General features: G+C 47.3%; 1 protein-coding gene across 1 annotated transcript in view; it reads right to left on the bottom strand.

The window, feature by feature from the left end:
- LOC104506679 (rho GTPase-activating protein 31-like) overlaps window positions 1-21,709 on the bottom strand; it is a 57,133-nt gene that overhangs the window by 35,134 nt on the left and 290 nt on the right.

The raw sequence follows: 21,709 nt of genomic DNA, 5'->3' as shown, positions 1-21,709 counted from the left end.
AAGAGGCTTGATTCCTTCCACGCTTCTACCAAACCAGAAAGATCTTCCCTACCCAAACTCCCAGCCAAAATCTGGACACATGGACTGAAACCTCAGAAGGAAATTTGAGTCAGTGATCGCCCATCAGATTCTTGGAACAACCTTTTGGGTTGGTTGTCCTAAAAGTTAGCCTTGTACCAAAAGACCAGAATTCAGTACCCCTGTGCCTGGGTAATGTCTGGAAGTGGATCCATGCTTTGTGGCTTGGTCTCACTTCTAATTATTTTCTTTTTTTTTTTTAGCTCTTGAATGGTTCTCTCATAACTAAATACCACAATAATGGCAAGAAGCTACCCAAGGCCATCTGGGGAGAAGCTGCATTATTTCTGATCATTTCAGGGAAGTGAGGTTGGTGGGGGGGTGGGAGGGGAGGCCTGAATTCACTGGACTCTTGCAGTCCAAACCTCTTGCATTCCCTGTCTTCTGACTTCTTCCAGCTCCTCAGCTATCCACTGGTTTCATTTCTTTACCTTTCACTTTGATTTCACAGGGCACTCAGTTCTCAGCATAATTTTCTTCCCATGGAGACCAAACTCAAGTCCCCACCTTTGGGACCTGGGCGGAGGTTTAAAATCCCTCCCCAGCAAAAAGGCACTTGGATCTGACATTTACGATTCAGACCCATATCTTCCAACTGCAGCTCTAAATTGGATCAAAGGCATTTGTTCCTAGCTTTTGTTCCCAGCCTTTCTTCCCTCCTCTGTTCCCTTGAAATGTCAGCAAACATGATGGCTTTGTTGATGCCGTCAGGGTGGTCTGACCGCTTCCCACGCTGGGCATGCAGAGTGGGTAGCCGTGGAGCAGTCAGCAATTCACTGGGTGTCTCCTCTAGGATGTTGTTGTTGTTGTTCCTCACACCAAGGCAGTGGCCTGAAGCAGCAGCACTGCCATGAAATCAACAGAAAACAAATCCACCTCCAGCTGCCCTGGCTCGCACAGGGACGCACGGAGTGTTTGTTCCAATCCAGCAGCTGCTGATGCTGCCAGGGGGACAAGAAACCATGCTGGGAAACTCAGGGCTCTCCTCGGGTATTGGGGTGGATATCCACCCCTTCAGCCATTCCTTGCTTTCTCTGGAGGAAGGCTCAAAATATATTACTGCTGCCTCCAGAGCCGACAGACTGCAGGGCTGTCAGAGCTCACAGCCCCCATGGCTGTTCCAGCTCTTTGCTGACTTCCAAGTGGAAACGGCTTCTCTCAACTCCAAGTAGGGGGACACAGGCACCAGACACCTCCTTGTCACCTCCCCAGACGTCCCCGGGGCTGCTGTGAGATGACCTGGGACCTTCCTGGCTGCTGGCTGTCCCTTGGTCTGTGACAGCTGCACTGCTGGGTAGGGGCAACACCGGTGCTCGTGAGCCGTGCTATTCCCTGTAAGGTGGTAGGAGAACCAGTGCCGAGCCCAGCCAGCTCTGCCTGAGCCATGGGAAGTACCAACAAAAGGTCTGCCTGCTGTCACAGCATTACAGGGCAGTTCACAGGAGGGAAAAGCACAGGCTATGAGTCAACTACCAACCACAGGTGCTATTTCTCTGCCCCATCACAGGAGATGATGGAAACAGTCCATCATCAGATGGACTTTCCTTTCTCTGCCCCTTTTAGCCTGCACTGGCTGGTATGGGTTGCCTTAGCATCACTCTGCTGCCCACCTGAAGCGTTTGTACCAAGAGGGACCCTCAGGACTTCCACGACATTTGTTTCTGCTCTCTCTGGTTTCCCTGACAATATGCTGTGAAGTGTCAGTCATGGCCTCTCAGCTGTTCCAAAATAACGTGCTTGGTTTCAGCCAGAAGAGCCCAAGTAGCGCTGCTCTACTGCACTTCCCCGGCAGCCATCATGTTAAGGATGCAATCCTATTTAAGAATGAGCTGAGACTTCCTGCTCTCTGCTCTGCACCTCTCAGGTTCAGTCAGTCGTTTCCTTCCACAATGCTTTTCCCTACTATTTATTTATCATTAATTCATTTTCTCCAATTACAGCTGAAAAGAGCCCCAGCCAAAGAGGAATTTTGCTGCATGTCTCAAAAAAAGATCGTATTTGTCTGCAGCTTGGCTTCATTTAGGGAAGGTCATTCTGTGGCCAAGCACTCTCAAAACAGACAATTCCTTGTCTCCAGGTCTCCAGAACCTCCCATCCAGGCACTGTCATCGAAGCTTTCAACTGGAGTGCTCCTGTGATACATATCCAGCCTCACCAGTACGTTCTCAGCAGTCTGTCCTTCAAGAGATGTAGGCCAACACAACCTTCTTCTCCTGGGCTTGATGCTGCTACCATCTTCAATGCCAACCGCAGTAGATGACAACAGTGCTACCTGCTGTTGGCAAACCCACCTCAGCATCCCCGAGGGCTGGCTTAGATCATGGGTGGGCACAACCAATGATCTCTGCTGGTAACGGAAGCAGCTTGCACTGACTAGGCTTGTAGCTTAGTCGCTGCAGGTAAATGCCAAAAGTTAAACAGCATGGATTTGGACTGAAGTTTCACACCGGAGCAAGGGGTTGTCTGTAGGTGTTTCATGATACTGGCATTGCCCTAACAATAACTGTTCTTCCCTTTCATAATAGCTCTTTCACAGGTAGTTTCTCTGTTTTTCTACCATACTGACTTTTGGTTCTTTTTTTCACTCTTGACACCGGTTGTGCTCTGCTGCATTCCTTGGGCTTCCCTGGAGCTAATTTGTGGCTCACTCTGGTGGTAACAGGGAAAGTGTGGATGTAGTGGAAGCACTTTGTCACGGGGGAGATTGGCAAGTACCCACATCACGTAGGCGTTGCTTTTGTTCTGCTGTTTTGCCAACCTAAATCATAAGCCCCTTTACTGCTGGGAACACTTGCTGTATATGCAGATTTAAAGTACTTCCACACCAGTTGGCTGCAGCATCCCAGATTTATACTAGTGTCACTGAGGTCAGAAACTGGCCCGATGCCACGCAGCCTGTGCTTCTGGAGGAGCTCAGTGGTAAAAGGCAGTATGCCGACATGGAGGCAAGTTGTCAGAGTGCTGCAAGGTGCTGGAAAAACTTTGCAGAGCCACAGTAACAGAATGAAGACACCCTTTCTCTGACAGCATGTGGATCTCTTATACTTCTTGTGTCCCACTGTGAGAGAACCTGGGTGTTAGAGCACTTGGAAGGACCTGGGGAGCCAAGAGCCGCATGCTAAGGAAGGCCTGTGGTGCAACACGCAGCCAAGGAACATGTAACTAACTGGATCCCTTGGTTGTACAACCCTGCTCCATCCATCTTTGTCACACAGCCCTGCATGTTCCCTTCTACCCCACAGCTTCATACAGCAGAGGACAGCTGGGCAGGGACAGCCACTCAGGCCAGCTGTGCCTCTGGCCCACCTGAACAGGGTCAGGAAGGGGCTGGAGGGAAACACGAATGCATCAAGTGCAGACAGAGCTGTTGTGAATACACACCAATGCCCTGGTCCACGCTCAGGCCAGCTGTGCCTCTGGCCCATCTGAACAGGGTTGGGAAAGGGGCTGCAGGGAAACACGAATGCACCAAGTGCAGACAGAGCTGTTTTGAGTACAGACCGATGTCCTGGTCCACAGGGCACAGATGGTCCCATGTGGAGCTAGAGCCTGGTTTCCCTGCATGCACAGCACAGACACCTTTGTGCACAGACATACTTGCAGTTTTCAGGCCATCCCAGGTTTTAGGGTGGCTCTGGCTAGAGATGGGAGTCAGTTGTAGGAATCCCAAATGTAACACACTATACTTGATGTGAAATGTTGGGAATAATGGCATGATTTTGGCAGCATAGCCTGGTTCATAATCCCCTTGGTTTTGCAGGATGCAAGCAGACATTTGGGTGGATGATGTCTTGTAGGACTCAGGCTGGAAGGGGACATGGCAAAGTGGGTGGGAGTCACAGGTGTATATCAGCAAGCTTGTCCTGCTCAGAATAAACAAAGGAAATGTTGCAAAAGATAGTCATGTTCCCAGGGAATCTACTTTTGAATCTGGCTTGCCTGGCCATGAGCAGGGACTCCGTTATAAATCGCATCAGGAAGGCAGCATTGGCTAACAGAACACAACAGCTAATCATAAAATCCAAAGAATATCCATTATGTGCTCAGCTAGTGACATCTTAAAGCCTGTAATTTTTTGCATCTGTAGGCTCCTGGCCTGTAGTATTCGCACTCCCTTCCCTTGGAGCCAAGCTAGAGACAGACTCAGATAACAACCCTGCAGCTGAACACCCCGCATTTCAGCGAAATTGTACTCGGGCATCTGTACTTCAAATTCAACCCTGGTCAGAGCAGCCTGAGAAGAACCAGTTCCAAATGAGCTGGGCTCCAGACAGGCATCTTCGTCTCCCACTTTGGGCAGGAGACAGCAGTGGCCAGTGCCAGACCTCCAGAGTATAATCCAAGCAGGCTCTTCAGCTATGCAAGACTCAGGTGCAACTCAAGTCAGCCTTGTAGGCTTGCAGACCTTTGTAGACAATGGACACAAGGTCTTTTTCTTCTACTGCAGGTTTTGTTGGGGAAATTGTTTAACTTCAATTTAGAAGCACTTGGGTAACCTCAGTCCTCTTTTACACAACCGCCTGGGTACTCCTGAGAGGAATCTTTATAGAGGCTTTTAAAAAGAGAATTGGAAAAATATGAATTCAGGAAGCAGCAATGTTACAACCTTGCTAGCACAAAGGCATAAAGCCATTGGGCATACACAAATTAAGAAGCAGCAACAGCAAAATCCTTTGAAGGAAAACAGCAGTGATTTTTTTTTTTTAATTGCCTTATATGAGTTCAGAATGTTGCGAAGTTAAACAAAGCAATTATAAAGCTGGGTATTTAAAAATACTTAATGTTTCAAAGTCTCCTTTGAGATGAATCAGGTATCAAAACATCTGGGGACTGCAAAATCCATCAGGAAACAAAGACAGATGAGAGACATCAAGACAGGAAGGTTCAGGGCTGCCATTGGAGAGACAAGGAACAGCAGGAGATTCCCGCAGCTCCTTTTGGGTAAGAAATGTTAGTACTACATGGATGTGTGCACTAAACAAAAAGAGGAAGAAAAAGAAGGGGCTAAAAAAGAGTTTTGCAAGTCTCCTGCTGTTCTGTGTCTTTCTCACTTTGCTCTGATCTCTCTCTACATGTCACTGGCTGGCAGGATGACTGCTTCCTGCTTCATGATTTAATTCTTTCTATATAAAAGGAATTTAAAGGAAATTATTACAAATGGTTTGGCCACACTGCATCAAGTCATTGGAAACTATTTCATTACCCCTGACGTTTTCTTTTTTTTTTTTCCCCCTCCTTTTTTTCTCCTTTAAGAGTAAAGTTAGATGCTTTCCTAAACGCTTTCCAGACTTGAGCTATTCACAGATTGCATGTGGAAGGCAAACACAGCCCAGGCCTGGAAGAAAGAGGCTCTCATACTGGACACCCCAGTAGCTTGGGGCGTTGCAGGCTGTGTCCTCAGCAGTGTTTCCTTTCAGAGAGTCGTTGCTGCCTGAAAATGCTTTGGGTGTAGCAATCCTGTGTTCATCCCACAGGCACTTCATGAAAGAGGCAACTGTTCCATGTTGGGAATTCAGAGAAACCTCTGGCCAGCAGTGGCTGCTGGAGGCGCCCTGATTAAAGCCCCATTGTTTTGCCCTCTCCACCAGCCCTGCTAAACAGCTCCCTGATGAAGCCCCTGTCTGTCCAGTGGTTTGGGAAGAGGCAAATAAATAAATGTGGTCGTTGCTGGGAATAACAACTTTTGGATGAGGAAGCAACAACAACAAAAAACCCTTTAAAGCACTACGTTTCTTCAAAGGCAAATGCCAAGGAGTTGGTTTTCTGGGCTGTATTTCTTTTGTCTGTCTGGTTCCTGGATCTTGCTGTACTAAGAGCTTTGAGACACTAACAAACACATTGCAAACACAAAAAGGGGTGTTGCAGGAAAAGGGCGTTGAGATCATACTTAATCAAACTTCCTTACATTCTGATAGCTATGGTACTGCTGCGTAAGTCAATCACCTCTTTGCCTTTGCAGTTCTCTACAGCCAACACAGCTGAGCAACACATCTCAGGCCAAGACCTGTAACCTGGTGTTAGTATTTGGCTGACGGGCTCCAGAAGAAAAAATAAATGCCAGACTAAGTCATCTCCTTGCACAGGTCTACCTCAGAGGGGGACAAGCTGCATGATCTAAGAGCGAGAACTTAGTGGAGCAGAGCTCCGTTAAGTATTTGGTACTGCACACTCATCCAAGCGAGACAAAGCTGCTCATGCTCACGCCCATAGACTCTGGAACTGATCAGAGACTGAAGCTCATTTTAACATTGGTTAGGCACCAAAGGGAGAATGAAAAAATGTAGTTAGCTAAAGAAAAAATGCATCACTCGCAATGCAGTAACTCAGTGGCATCTTCTCGCACTTTCCAAAACCAAGCTTGTCTCAAGGGGTGAAAGGAGCCAGAAATAATTCCTTCACCTCTTGTCCTGACTCAGTTTTGGGTAGGAATCTGGAAGCGGAATTTTGGATAACAAAAGTTGTTGACACTGTGAGCATTTTCCTTTACTCGCCATTATTTCTGATGAACACTATTTCCATCTATTCTCTGGCTGTCTGCACCCAGAGAAACATCTCTTCATCTGCTCTATCCCTGCGACGCAAGCTGCCAGGATTCTGAATTTTGCTCCTACTTACAGCCCTCTCTCTTCTACCATTCATTGGCAGTCTCCAGTTGTTCCAATATGGTCAGTTTTGCTCTCAGACTAGTTTTTCCAACCCCTCCCTCCTCCATTTCAATCATATTGGGATTTCTTCACATGCTTTCTCCACTCCACCTTTGCCCTTATTCCCTTTCCCCATCCATTCCCTCCAGTCTCCTTTTTCATTTCTCTGCCACACTTCTTCCCTACCAGCTGTTTCTTTGGATGCATTATTATTAGCTTCTATCCATAACCTACGGTTGGTCCTGATCCCGAAACCAGAACCAAGTGAATTGCTGCCGGTGACTTGTAAGGAGCAATCCTTTCCATCAGGCAGTAATGAACCAAGTTCCCTGGCGTGCAAAGAAAAAGCTGTGTTATTGCATATTCTCCCTTCTAAATCAGGGACTATAAAGTGAAGATTACAGTCTTACAGAAAGCTTCTTTTTTTTTTTCCTCTTTTTTCTTTTTTTTTTTTTTTGCAAGATTAGCAGAACTAAAGACAGCATCCTGGCCAAATTCCAGTTTAGGGTAATCTCTCCTGCTATTTCAGATAGATGCTGCATTGTTTTTCCATTTCCTAGACCCAAAGGTTATTTGGTAAATGGCCTTCATGTTCTCTTCAAAGCTAAAACGTCACGTATCAGGGCACAGGCCTCACTAACTCAGAAGGAAGCGCTAGCAATGTTCCTCACTAGGTATGTAATGCCACCCTGGTGTTCCTCACACCTCCGTCTAAGGATCTGGGTATGGGGCCTCCCTGAGACAGGCCAGCTGGGCAAGTACCATCCTTTTCTGCCCTCATGGCCATTCAATGTGGCACTTCCCACGGCTGTTAAGAGACCACTTTTCAGTACTGGTGATAAAAACAGCTGAGATGTTTCACATTTAATAATAATAATAAAACCAATAATAATAATAATGAGAACTTTGTACCAAAAAGGGGACAATACCAGCAACATTTAACCACTGACAGGACTAGGATGTAGAAAAAGAAGGGGTTGCGTAAGATCTCTCAAAGTCAAGCAGTGGCAGAGCTTGCCCTAGCCTGTGGCATGACACCGGTGTGACTCCTACTACCTCCTTTACTCTATGGAATTCAAACTCCAACCTGAGCAACTCAACCTTCATTCATATATGAACACCAGAATGTAAAGAGGAAATCTAAAGGTGTGCTTTGAAGCTGCTTACGTCCCCAGCCGGTCACCAAACCAGGTGCAGGATAAAGGAAGCCAAGCTGAAGGTGCAAAATCTCGTTTCACACATGAACGTTCATGCTCTCTTTTGGCCACTGGTACTGCCTCAGCATGGGGCACAGAGTGGACGGCACTGCCCAGGGCACACGTGGAGCTCTTCCCAATATTTCAAACAACTGTGCTGCTGGTAGCTCGCAAAAGCACTCAGCCGAAACTGCTGACACGTGTCAAATCCCCCAAGCAGTGTTACTGGCCCAGCCAAGTGAGTTTGAGGAGCCATCTGGCCAGGGACACAGAGCCCACGTGCCGGGGGCCGGCCTCTTGCTCCCCAAGCTGGGATAATTGGACATTGTTCAGCCACTGAATCAGTGCTCTGTCAGGCTGCAGGCTTGTCTCGTAGGGACCAGCTAATTAACATGCAAACTGCCAAGGGAAGGAGAGGGTCAGAGATGGTCCTCACCCCTTCCTCTCCCCCATAGTAGACAGGAGGTTTGTGTGCAACCACAACACTGACATAGGGAGAGGAGAAGGGGTAAGGAAGGCGGGTGGAAGGGAAAAGCCCCTTGAATACTTCCAATTCACATCCAAATACAGGAGCCCTTATCAAACATGGGAGAGGATTTTCCTGCCATACCCAGGTTCGGTTCTGTGTGAACTCGCAAGCAGCACCCGAAGCCACCCGGAGATCTCAGCAGCGCACCTTGCCACGCTTGTTGCCTTCTCTCCCTTGTCCCTCATCAGCCAGGGACTCCCTTTCCACCACCACAGCCCAACAAGAAGAGCTGAAAGCACTGCAGAGACAGGAACATGCCAACCTCCACACAGGCATGGCCGCAAGGTAAAGCAAGTAGCACCATTGTGATCAGTCTCTTTTCAAGGAGGCAGAAGTGGGTAAAAGGATAGAAATAAGACACTTAAAAAGCTGAAATATCTTTTCCTGTCTACAAGAACTGAAGTCAGGTGCACCTGCACTGTCCCCTGAATCACAACTACACAAAACCTTTTCATATCCTGCAAACATTCTCTGTGAAGAGGCAGGAACGCATTTTTATGATTTTACCCATTCTCCCCAAGAAAACATGTCTCTTTTTCCCTTTTTCTACCAATGCTCATTTAAATCTGCTTCATAGGTATATAATGTTGCAAAGAAAAGCCTTGCTGGCACCCTTTATCCCTCTGCTAAATCCTTCCACCATCCTGCAGTGAGTTCAAATCTGTACTAAGAGATACATTAAAAACCCCAAGTAGGGAACCATTGTTAGGGCAGGGATAAGCCTCCATAGTCCTTAGAATCCAGAGCTGCAATTCGCTTCTGTCTTTAATGCCCGAGAACTAACATCAATAATTTAACGAGCGCCTTACATCCTGAAACATTTCACAAACTGCAAAAACAAGACCTACTCCACCCACCTCTAGGCTGGGAGGTGGCAGCCGTTGAGCTGGGCAGAGCAATGCTCCGTGACAGTTTTAGACACAAAATGAAAAAACAAATCATGGCTCCAGCTGAAATCGCTGCTGGAAAGACGTAGCACAGCACGTACACGTGTAAAAAAGTCCCTATCCCCTTGAAACAAAAGATAAACCAGAATTTTTTTACAAGGGATTAGTGCCCTTGTTTTACACTGTGCCCAAATGGCAACGTTTCCCTGAATGACGCCAAGTCAACAACTTGACCGAACTGACGTTGCACTTGCCATCTGCAGAATCACCCATCCTGCAGCAGATTTTCCTGGGCAACTCCCATGCAAGCGCTCACCAGCCCTAAGCCTGCTTAGGGTGTAATTGCTGCAAGCAGGGCTTAAGGCTGAACAGGAGCACGCTTATTGAGCTGCCATGTTTAGGGCCTAAGTAGTATCCAGTTAATCTTCTCAAATCTCATTATTACAACAGAGTGACAGAAGGGTGTTTTGGCAGGCCAGAAATGAGGACTAATTAGGACTCCTAGCCCTCCTTTGTATTTATTACACTGGTTCCTTCCCCGCCTTTGAAAGGTGTTCACTGGCCGTGCTGGGGGCTGCCCCACCGCTGCGCTCTGCCTGCCACCCCCAGGAGAGCAGGCACTGGGTCACCTGTGCCTGGCTGATCCAGGTTCTGGGGGACCCCAGATCGAAGCTGTTGGGATGAGGGACTGAATTTCCTGACTCTGATCCCTTCTGTGGCTTTACACAGCGAACTTGGGGCAGCGGTGTGTGACTGGCGCTCGCTACCGAGCCAGGAAAGAAGAATAATGGACTCAATAGATCAAAACCAGCTCTTCCCATTTACCGCTCATAAGCCCGCCTCAGGCGCAGACGCTTGATTTATTGATTTTGGCAACGTGCATACTGCCATCCTGGCAATAAAGTTACTGAAACGGAGGAGGGGGACGGGGGAAGTTAAAAAAAACCCCAAACCCTTAAGTAAAGGGAACTAAAAACACTTGAGAAAAGGGAGAATACCCTCACACCCCCTTCATAACCCTGAGCCGTTGCCTCAGGCCAAACCCCCACGCTCCTTTTAGAGGTTCCAGGACATTTGTTTTAATTTTTTTTTTTTTTTGCTGCATTCCTCTACCTTGTTGTGCTTCTGGTTTCCAGCCTGGGCTGGAAGGGAAAGAACAGGATTATAGAAGGAAGTCTGTTGCTCTATTTTTCTGGCTTGATTAGAAGCAGAATATGCAATAAATCTCACAAGAGAGTTTGTTCTCATTTAGCCTGTCATGTATCTGAAACTACCTGACCAGGGCAAGGGTAAGGAAAATGCCATACCAAGTGGAGCACACCAGGCAAATAAAAAGGGAAGGAGCAAAACGGTGAAGCTGCCATGCAAAGCAAGCTGTTCAGCCCCACTGACAGCTTATTTGTCTCACACGGATTGCAGCACAAATGCAAGGGACCCAGAAGGAGGCTCATCCTGCCCCATCACACATCTGAACCTCCCGAGGCGTGACTGTCATTGCTACCCACGGCTCCACAAGAGAGGAATAGACAAACGGCCACGAGTTGCACACGGAGCAAAGGGTTTTGCACGTGCCGGTTGGCCCTGTTATGCTGCCAAGCTGCCCGCCTGCAGCAGGACTGACAGGCACATCCACTGCTGAGATGGCAAATACAGCATCAAAAATAGCCCAACTGAAATATTCAGATCCAGATAAACAAACTCCTCCCTTTTCTTCCAGTGTTCTGGGTTTGCTAAATCAGCATTTTTTGGATGAGGCAGTGAATCTAGATGGTGAGATCAGGCACAGATCTAGCCCGGATTGTCAGCCCTGCATCCCACATGTAGAGAAAGTTTGCAAACACCTCAGCACCTTTCAGGAAAACAGGCAGTACCAATGCTGCTGTTTGGTGAAAACCACAGCGGAATCTAAGTGAAGTTTGTACTGGAGAATCTGACCTGTTCTCCTGTCTGACACTCTGTAGGAAACAAGTTAGCAGGAGTATCTCCTGGCCCTTTGGATGTTCAATTCCTATTTTAGAGATGCAGGTATATCGCATCTAACCATTTCTCCATGCGACAGTATTTAATCATGTTACAAAACCAAATACACACGTTCCCAGATGGGAGAAAGCAAAGAAAGGACATGAGATGTAAAGAGAGCTTTGCATCTGGTGTGGGGTATAGTTTTTGTTCTTTCTTTAACTGTTCTGTGCTTTGCAGAACTAAACAAAGCCTCCTGTTCCAGGTGATAAATCTTCAAGCTACTCTGACCCCAGAGAGCACAGGAGATAATAGCATTTCCAAAGGCATTTAGTTAGCTGAGCCTTGAGTGTAGACGAGGGCAGAGAGAGGAGCTGGAGATAAATGGCTATGAAGCCAGCTCAGCTGCTCAGGGCATATTTCTGCAAGCATACACAGCTGAGAATCCTGCCCAGGGATGCATGTTTCCCCTTCTCTCGCCTGGTCCCTGTGCTGGAGAAGAGCACGTAACACAGCCACCCCGAAAGAAAGAATTCCAGCCACAAGCCCCTAGTTCAGTGTGCTGTGCTTTCGGGGGGGGCTGTGCAATCACCACCTGAGAAAGGTGGGTGGCTTCAAAACATTATTTGTCTTTTAAGCCAAAGCTCTGCAAAGCTTTCTTCAGATGCAGCGTATCACTGTATTATAGCAAGCATACTTTAATTTGTTTGAGATGATTCGTTTTCGGCATTAACCAGGGCAGAAAGGATCCTTAACAACGTCCCAGTTTTATGTTATTGACTGAAATTACCAGCCTAGGCTGGGAGACCAAGGCCAGTTTCTGATAGAAACTGTCTAAACTACTAGCAACATCACAAGAATTAGGAAGAGTGTTGCCCACAGACCAAGTGATCTGCTTCCCTTCTGCCCAGCACTGCTCCCAAGTCCAGCTCTGGGGTCCCCAACACAAGAACGACACAGACTTACTGGAGCAAGCCCAAGTCAGAGCCGTAATGATTAAGGGACCGGAGAATCCCTCATATGAGGAGAGGGTGAGAGAGCTGGGACTGTTTAGCCTCGATAAGAGAAGGATCAGGAGGGATCTTATCAATGTGTACAAATACCTGATGGGAAGGAATGAAGAAAAGGGAGCCAGGATTTTTCAGTGGTGCCCACTGACGAAACAAAAGGCATGAATTAAAAATGCGAGATTCCATCCAAACACAACACTTTTTCACTGTGACAGTAGTAAAAGTCTGAATCAGAATAACCAGAGAGGTTGTGGAGTCTCCATCTGTGGACATATTCAAAAGGCAGCTGGACACAGTCCTCGGCACTGGCTCCAGTTTGCCTTGCTTGAGCAGGGAGTTGGTCTACATAATCTCAAGAGGTCCCTGCTCCTATCAATAATTCTGTGATTCTGTAACATCTTCTGTTGCTGTTAAGGTAATTCTTCCCATATTCACATTATCTTACACAAGTCCAAGCGACCATCCGGTCAATGCAGCATTGCTTGGAGCTGGGGCTGTCACACGCAGCATCAGCCTCTGGCAGCAGGATGGAGGCAGGCTGGTTTGAGTCCAGGCCAGGACGCTGCTCCCAAAAGGGAGTGCAGCAACCGGGGGCAGAGGAACCGAAGGCAAGTGCAAACAGCCTGGAGTTTGCTCTATCCCTTTTGGTGAACTGTGAAGATCACAAGTGCCTCCACTGGGCTGAAAATGGGGAATCTAAGCCAGCTGTAGGGTCGTGTTCAAGGCAGGAGGGTGAGACAGAAGAGAAGTGAGATTTGCCTGTCCGCTTAAGGGGTGTGTGCAAAAAGACTTGCAGCATTAGGGGCTGATCTCCTCACTCTCACACACAATGATAGCATTGATCTGGCACTTGAGTGAGGGTGAAGTTTAGCATCGGTGTCTATAACTTCATTATTTGCAAGGGCCTAGACATCTGACAACAAGCTAGGTCTTAAGCCCACGTTAAGTACTTTCATATCAGTAGTCACAGTGGTGCAGAAAGCCAGAAAGTCTTGTGGTTTCAGGTAAATACAGAAAACAGAGGGTTGCATTATTGAATTAAGTATGAAAGTTAATAATACAGTCAGCACAGTTGCCCCACGTTATTTAATTTAACACTAAATTCAATTTACGTTACACTGTTCTCTATCTGTGTCCATTGTAAACATGCTGCAGATTTTTTTTTTTGTTGACAATGCAAAACACATTCACTGAAGTTATCAGCAGAGAAGCTGAAGGCTCTGGCATATGATCAAAGGACAGCTGGGGCTTGAGGCTCTGGGAATGTATGAAAGTAGACACTAGCAGGCAACTAGCAGCACTAGTTGCCCTTAAAACAACCAGTAGTGGAGCCAATTAGCAGCCTTTGTATTGTAATTAGACATCTGTAGGTTTCCATGTCAAAGCTCTAAGTGCATCTGGCACCCTGTTGGTGGGTCAGGACTGGAGGTAAAGGCTGGTAGCTCTCCATCCTTTAATCACCCTCCATTTGCATTTCATGCTTAGGAAAACTGCATCCAGTGCGGAGCAGCAATCCACTCCAAGCTGTGATGTGGGCAGTCAACCTGACAGTCACCCCATGCCCTTCAGAGCAGGACTGGGTACACCGTTACTGACGGGTTGTTTTCATTTGTCCCATTAAAGGAGAAACACTGGAATGTAAATCTTTGGCACAACCCTGACTGCCAGCAAATGTTGCTGCTGTAGAACTGCGTCATATATGCAACGCCTGAGTTACAGATGCAAGCTTTCTAGTATTTTGTTTGTGTCACGAGCTCTCCAAACTAGAACCAGGCCTACACCGAAACTTTGGATCCAAGCACTGCAGGCAATTGGGATCTCGCAGACTACTTGTTCACTACATCTGCATCAGCCGATGTTGTACATCCACCCTGTGCAGTGCCACCATTTCATCCACAGCAGTAATTTCCTTGAACCTTTGAGAGCTGGGATACCACAGGCAGTGAAGTCCCCAGCCCTCAGTATCCCAAGCTCAGACGAAATCAGCTGTTACCAACAATGAGAAAACATTTGCTAAATCAAAATATGTTTTCTAATCTAGAAGCTGCAGGCAAGCGGTGATTCACGCTGCGTTCGCAGGGCGTGGGGAGAAAGCAGGATCAAAGTGGGGCTTAGTGCATGCGAACGACACGTGTGCCTCCTGCAGTGCTCGGTAAGGGAAATGTAAAGCAGGAGGCAGCGTGGAAGAGCTCTCTGCTAAGCTCACAGCCCTAGCAATGGAAAGTCAATACAGAACAAGGAGCTGGGCTAGCAACATGAGTGTTTAACTGCAGGAACACTGTGCCACAGAGACACGAATATCCAGCTCCCAGGAACCAGAAACAGATTGAGGGAGTAACACAAACATCATCCAAAACAAGGAGGAACAAGTGGAGTAACAGAAGCAGACAGATGGCTTCTGCTCCCGTTGTTCCCAGTGTCTTGTTGCTCTCACTTTGTTGCCATAGAGGCTGATATCTGGGACTCATAATGAGATGCTCCGCTTGTGAGACCGGGTGGAGAAAAAGCAACCTGTACGTTATTAACGATTCCCCCCATGCTGTCCATTTTGGCAGCAGCGTTTCTCACTCCCCTGTCCGCTGGACATGCCTTGGCAAACTCTGAAAGGCCAAGGAGCTGTTTTCCCCCCAAGTTCGGCCCAGCTCCTCCGCCTGCCAATTCATGCACTCAGCCCCCCTGCCACAGCTTTCCATCCCATGTACAACAGTACAGTCCCCCTTCTTTTGCCCCCAGGCTTCAGAGCATGACTGTCCCTTTTGCTCCTGTCACGAAGATGAGAGGATGCAGCCCCACATACCCACACAGGCTGCATGACTGCAGCCGGGGATAGACCCCACAGCGTGCTGGGCACAGGGCTGCTCAGTCTATCAGCAGTGTGGAAACGTGGAGCAGGCTGCAGCAGCATGTCAGGTAAAAAAAAGAGGATTAATGCATTTCAAGCCAGCCCAAGAGGTTGTTCTTGTCCCCTTCTCCTCCAACCTCCTTCTCCTTCCTTCCTTGCAGGGAGACAAGTGTTTGCACAGCCTCAGAGGGAGGTAGATCACGACAGAGGTCTGGATTGGAAGCAATCTGATCACAAAAGGGGAAAAAGGTCTGTTTTCAGCTTGATCAGTTCTCAAGACAGAAATCCCCCCTGCCACAGTTTCTAATTCTGAGAGCGGGATGAATGTAGCTCCTCATTCTTCTGCAGCAGATTAAATAAGCATGTGGCATTTTCATTTTTCCAAGGGAACTTAAAAAAAAAAAAGGCCTCATCTTTTTCCTCCTTATTGCTATTAATGATCCTTCAGCAGTTTTCCGAGGACTTCCCGCATGCATCGCTAACCATAAGCACCTTCCCAAAAGCATGGGTGTGCATTCACTTAAAACATCAACAGAAGAAAAGCAGCTTAAAAATATATATATATTGTGGGCACAAATGCATCTTTGGTACACACTTACATGTGCTAAGGACTTGCATGTACCCTCACACACGTCCCTGGTTGTTCTTATCTTACAGTCACATGCAACTGTACATGCAAGTGTGAGGAAGGAAAGCCACACAACCAAGAAAAGCTGCTTCACATCTGGGTACCAGGTTTATTCTTAAAGCAAACTACTTTCTTCCTGAGTGGCATGTCTCCTCATCCATCTGAGCCTAGATGAGGCAGCTTCACAGTTAAATACACAGCATCAAACTCAGGCAGAAGACAGCATGCTAAGGGGCTGTACCAAAACAGCTGAAGAGTATCCAAGGCCACCTTTCCTTTGTACAAAGCATATTACAGCTGATTTATTGTCACTGTTTTCCCTTAAAAATACCTGCCTATCCTACAGTAAAGTCTTGACCTACTGCAGCTCTCAAAAGTGGTTAAGATCATAGAATCATAGAACGGTTTGGGTTGGAAGGGACCTTAAAGCCCATCCAGTTCCAACCGCCCTGCCATGGGCAGGGACACCTTCCACTAGACCAGGTTGCTCCAAGCCTCATCCAGCCTGGCCTTGGACACTTCCAGGGATGGGGCATCCACAGCTTCTCTGGGCAACCTGTTCCAGTGCCCCACCACCCTCTCTGGGAAGAATTTCTGCCTTGCATCCAACCTAAATCTCCCCACTTTCACTTTAAACAGCAGAGGGTCTCCAGCCCTCTGAGCACCTTCGTGGCCTCCTCTGGACTCACTCCAACTGGTCGATATCTTTCTGATGTTGGGGACCCCAGAGCTGGACAGAGTACTCCAGGTGGGATCTCACAGAGTAGAGGGGGAGAATCCCCTCCCTCCACCTGCTGGCCACACTGCTCTGGATACAGCCCAGGATACAGTTGGCTTTCTGGGCTGCCAGCGCACACGGCTGGCTCATGTTCAGCTTTTCATCCACCAGTGTCCCCAAGTCCTTCTCCCCAGGGCTGCTCTCCATCCACTCTCCACTCAGCCTGTCCTTGTGCTTGGGACTGCCCCGACCCAGCTGCAAGGACCTTGTACTTGGCCTTGTTGAACTTGATGAAGGTTGCATGGGCTTCCTGAGGAGGGGCTCAAGCCTGTCAAGATCCTGCTTGGGGAACAAGCCAGAACTACCATGTTTTTATGAAACCACTAACACTAAATGAAAACTTTCCTTACTTTTTCATTCAAATGCAGTTATGACAAGGCAGAAGCAGTCATTGCACGACTGTGCAGGGTAGAAGAATATCATATGGTCTACACATATTTTTGTCTCCTTTCCTATATTACAACCCAGGAGCTTGGACAGGTTTCCTCACCCGTTCCCCTGTACTACATTTGCAGACCACAGCTCCCTTATCCTTCCCCAGCCTCAGGGAGTGCTGCTGGTCAACGCTGCTCTCTGCCACGGCAAGAAGGAGCTTCAAGTGGAGAGTGCGAGGGAGTTGGTGGCTTCAAAGCTCCTCAAATGAGGCATCCCTATTTCTACAGAAAATAACAAACAAAGCCAATAAGCAGCATTAGACCAAGATATAGGAAGTGCTTTGGGTTCCACAGGCCCAGGATGAGAGCCACTGAGGGAGCTGTGGGGAGTGTGGGAGAGGGTTAAGGGGAAAAGCTGATCTCATTGCATCCCAACCAGACAACATCAGGCAGGAAACAGATGTGCAAGAAACCACAGAGGGGTACAGCAACAGCAGAATTAGCTCTCCAGCAAACAGGGGAAGCTCAGACACACTTAGCTAACATGCACTCTGAGAACAAGGCATCTAATCTGAGATTTGGCTTTTTGCAGTCCTGGTAGTACCTCATGTCCCAGCATCTAGATACCACCATACTAAATATGTGTGAAAAGATTCAGCTTTTCTCCAAGTCCTACCTGGCTCTAAGCAAATTTACCAAAGGTAGGTCATCAGTAGTGATTCCTATGCAAAATCAGATTATCTTCCACCAACTCAATCCAATTTTTATAGATGTTTCAATGGCTATTTCCATTTAAAAAAAAAAAGGAAGTTGTACCCGGTTGTGTACCAGAAATCCCGGTCTGAATCTCCCACTGTTAGAAGTACTGGAATATTAAACTCAATTTTGATTTAGTCCCTCTCATTTTAACTGGTTTGGATCTTTCAGACCCCTCTTACAACATGTGCCAGTTTTAGTCAGGACAGAGTTCATTCTGTGACAACCAGAAGCACAGCTACTTTTCATGACTGTTTTCTTAAGCACTTCAGGCTGTCCTGCCCCAACTAAGGCTTGTGCACAACCTTGTGTCTTGTCTTCTCTGCTGGCCCATCCGTCACTAGAAAATTACACTGTTGTTATTACAGGAACTGGGGGCCTGACATGGAGCTACCACTGACTTCAGTAGAGGCACCATGTGCTTTTCTCCTCTGGAAACCAGGCTGGTTATCAAGAGGCAAAAATATGTCCCTAATGTTAATCCTTCAGTGCTAGTATCTGTTGGCTCCATTGCACCTGCACTACACTTTATTAAATTTTGACACAGGAAAATGTTTTAGTAGAGGAAATTAGCACTAAATCCCTTCTGCACGGGTGTCTATCCATGCCCAAAGCCTGACACTGCTTTCTAGCAAAGCTCTGACACTCCAAAAGATCACTTATCTCCGTGTGTGGATTCAGTGCTGGCAGCAACAGAAGAGGGACTGTGTGAAACCCAATGACTTTTACTCATTGGTATTGCCAGACACAATTCTATGGCTTATGTGAGCTTTTCCTCAAACCCACTGATATTAAAATAATTGTTTGAGACTTTTAGTGGGGAGGAAGAACAGCTAATATTTCCCCACATTTCTAGCCCTCCTTCCAGTAGAAAGACTTGACAACATAACTCAGATGTACACTGAAGTTTCAGAAAACAGAAAGCAGAAAAGGAACCCAGCACTGATTTTTATTCTATCATCTCATGATTTTTGTGGCCTGAGTCATGATTCTAAATGCTTGGGAGCACTGATAGCAGTCTGCCCCAAAAGGAGCATAACCAAGTCTCTGTGTAGAGACTGCCAGCAGGAAAAGGCCAGGTAGGGTCAAATGTGGTACTCACAGGAACTGACTTGAAACACAGTAAATTCAACACATCTGAGCTTCGAACCAGCCACCAGACAGCAACATCTGTCCATCACCACTGAGCTGGGTCAGATCTGAAGAATCAACTTGGGGCTAAAGGCTTTGAATCACATTTTCAGTCTCCTGAGCTACCCCACTGTACATCCTAAAGTCTTTCCATCTACACTACTCAAATACTTTGTAGTTCTGCCGCAGCTTTTGTTGTATCATCATAAAGCTCTTTGTAACTGAGCCCTAGGTACATCTGTCTGGTAAGGGAAACAGCGGGATCTTTTCACCCTTCGCTGAAACACAGCCATCTCTGAGGCAGACCATTGCAAGTTATGAAACAGTTAAATGACAAGAGAGGAAATGCTGATACCTTAAGCAGAATATAATTCTCTCCACTGGAATTTGGCAAGGACAGAAGGAACAAGGTCCTTGCAGAAAGCACAAGCTGCTCTTCAACAGCCGCAGGCATGCAGGGACTCAAGTTGTGCATCTCCTTCACAAGGCATCACACAAGGAGTGCAGCACCCCCTAACTGTAACGCCCGGGTACTAATCCGGAGGGAAAAAAGCCAAACAGAATTGTCTACACTAGCCTCGGCCAGCCCCTGTGCTCCTTTTGCCATCCCCAGCAAAGCAGGTCTCTGCTTCCCTTTGCCTGTGTGAGCGTGCAGGACCCATCACACAAAGCAGCACTGCAGGATGGCGTACAGCAGACCTGAGCATGAAAGCACAACCCATCTGGCCTGTGTCCTGCCTGTCCTGCAGCCTCGTCTTCTTTTCCAAGTAGCCCTTCTGGGGGTGTCTGAAAACTTGCTGTCACAATGGTCCACAAGAAAACGTTTTCTGGATAGCAGCCGCTCTCCCTCTCCTCATCCTTCCCAGATGCCATGAACGGTCTTACATCTTCATTGCTTCCAACAGGGAACAGCCAGAGCCCTCATTCCACCAGTTAAACACATAGGACTGTCTACAGCATAGAGAAAGTTACTGCCTTATGTCTCTAGCAAAGTCCCTGCTTGCAGGAGCACTGGCTTGTCACTGGAAATAATTCTTAGCAGGACAATTCAATTAACCCCAAATCAACCACCTCTCATACCCTAAATGCTTTTCTAATTTTGTTCCATAGTTACAGGCTGCAAGTCTGTGATGTCCTGGTGACACCTGAACCTTCATTTCTTCCCAAGATGTCACTCTGGCATACTTGGTCACATTCCTATTGATCCTGAGAGCCCTACCAGCAACAAAGTGAATAGCTCTAATATCCAATACTCTCACTTCTCCCTCCTTTCTCCCTCCCCTCCCCCAGTGAATTCAATTGTACCAGCCTCACTTACACCCTTCCCAATAAACCTGTAACAACTGAGTCTTTTATTTCGGGATCCCACGGCACTGGGCAACGAGATGTGCTATTCAGCAAATAGCAGCACTGCATAAAGGGAAAGGAACTTCACATTCTCCCCCACTGCTCCTCAGCATGGAGAGATAAGTAGGTTGGAACTGTGAACCATCCCACAAATGAGACTTGAGGCAATCTCCTTCTAGCTCGTGCCCAAAAAAACTATTAAAAAAACCCCAACAGCTATGAGATTTCTGGTAATAAATTTTGCCGTTCTGGCCTAATTTCAGCTGCAGTAACTATGTTTCTCCCTTTAAAACCCCCTTGCTGCTTCAACTGAATATACTGCCTGTGCCTGCCTTCCCTGCATTGTTTTTCAGTGTTCCTGTAAACAGCTGTAAATTGTTCTTCCACCGCCGCAGCTCATGTTAGCACCGGATGGAATTTATCTATCTGTACCTCGTGCTAGCAAAGTGGTATCAGTCCATTAGGTCTGTTATTTTTGCTGTTTCACTTCAGTTGCTGCTAAGGGCTATATAAGTTAAAAGATAGAGTAATTGTTACGGACGACTCACAATGAGATGGAATGACTGGATTTCCCCCATACCTAAATAAATGCACATATATAACATTTTATCTTAGTGATGTATGTACTGCCCTCCTCACTGTGCAATGGAGAGGACTACTGTTACATAGTCCATCCCTCTGCCAGTGCAGTTCCACACTGTACTCCATCAGCCATGCCCATCAGCAAATGAAAGACCTGATTGTCCAGCTCTCCCCGTGCAAAGCTGACAGTGCTGCTAGAAGCCTTTTTTGCTCAGAGTAGCCTGACATTGGTAAAAGTTAGTTAATTCAAACTGGAACATAATGCTAAACCTGGAACATAATGCTCACACCAGGGATGGTAACAGGCATATATTTATTTTTCCTCTTGCTAAACTGCAGGTCTTTCTGTATGCCAAATTCTCAACCACTTCTCTCGTCATCCAACCCTCTTTAAGACAAATTGTTCTGCTCCTTCCCTCATCCAGGACTGACCATTTCAGGCTCAGGATCCTCTGATCTTATTGCAGTTACCTCTTGTCTGAGCTACCATATTCTCATCTGATACCTGGGGTCATGGAGGTCAGGGTGAGGAGGAGAGGAGAGAAAGATAACGGGCATGGTAGTGAAAATATTAGCTCAGCTGCCCCCTACACCTAACACCCATCCCTACTCCACCCCACCCCCCAGTCTCTGTCCTGTCTTCATCCAGCAGTGAAAGAACAATATGGGAACTGTACTGGAGTCCAGGAGGGGCAGATGGGATGTTCCCAGTTCCTCCTTACAGCCCTGCAGCACTCAACCCTCAGGGACTTCAGGAGGACTTCAAAGACTAGGAACAGGCAATGCTAAGCAGAGTTCTGATTTTCGAACCTAGCTCCCTAAAATCCTGATGCCCCCTTCCACAGCCAGGCGGATGGCAAAGGGCATCACAACGTATGTCTGGCCACCTCTGTCCACACTACGCAGACCGAAAGCCCTAGCCCAGTCCTTTCCCCACACGCAGCCCCACTCACGCAAGGGTCATGCAG

This window comes from Eurypyga helias, unplaced genomic scaffold, assembly GCF_000690775.1.
Source record: "Eurypyga helias isolate BGI_N326 unplaced genomic scaffold, ASM69077v1 scaffold16182, whole genome shotgun sequence".
NCBI classification, from domain to species: Eukaryota; Metazoa; Chordata; class Aves; order Eurypygiformes; family Eurypygidae; genus Eurypyga; species Eurypyga helias.
This window is presented reverse-complemented; position numbering and strand designations above follow the sequence as displayed.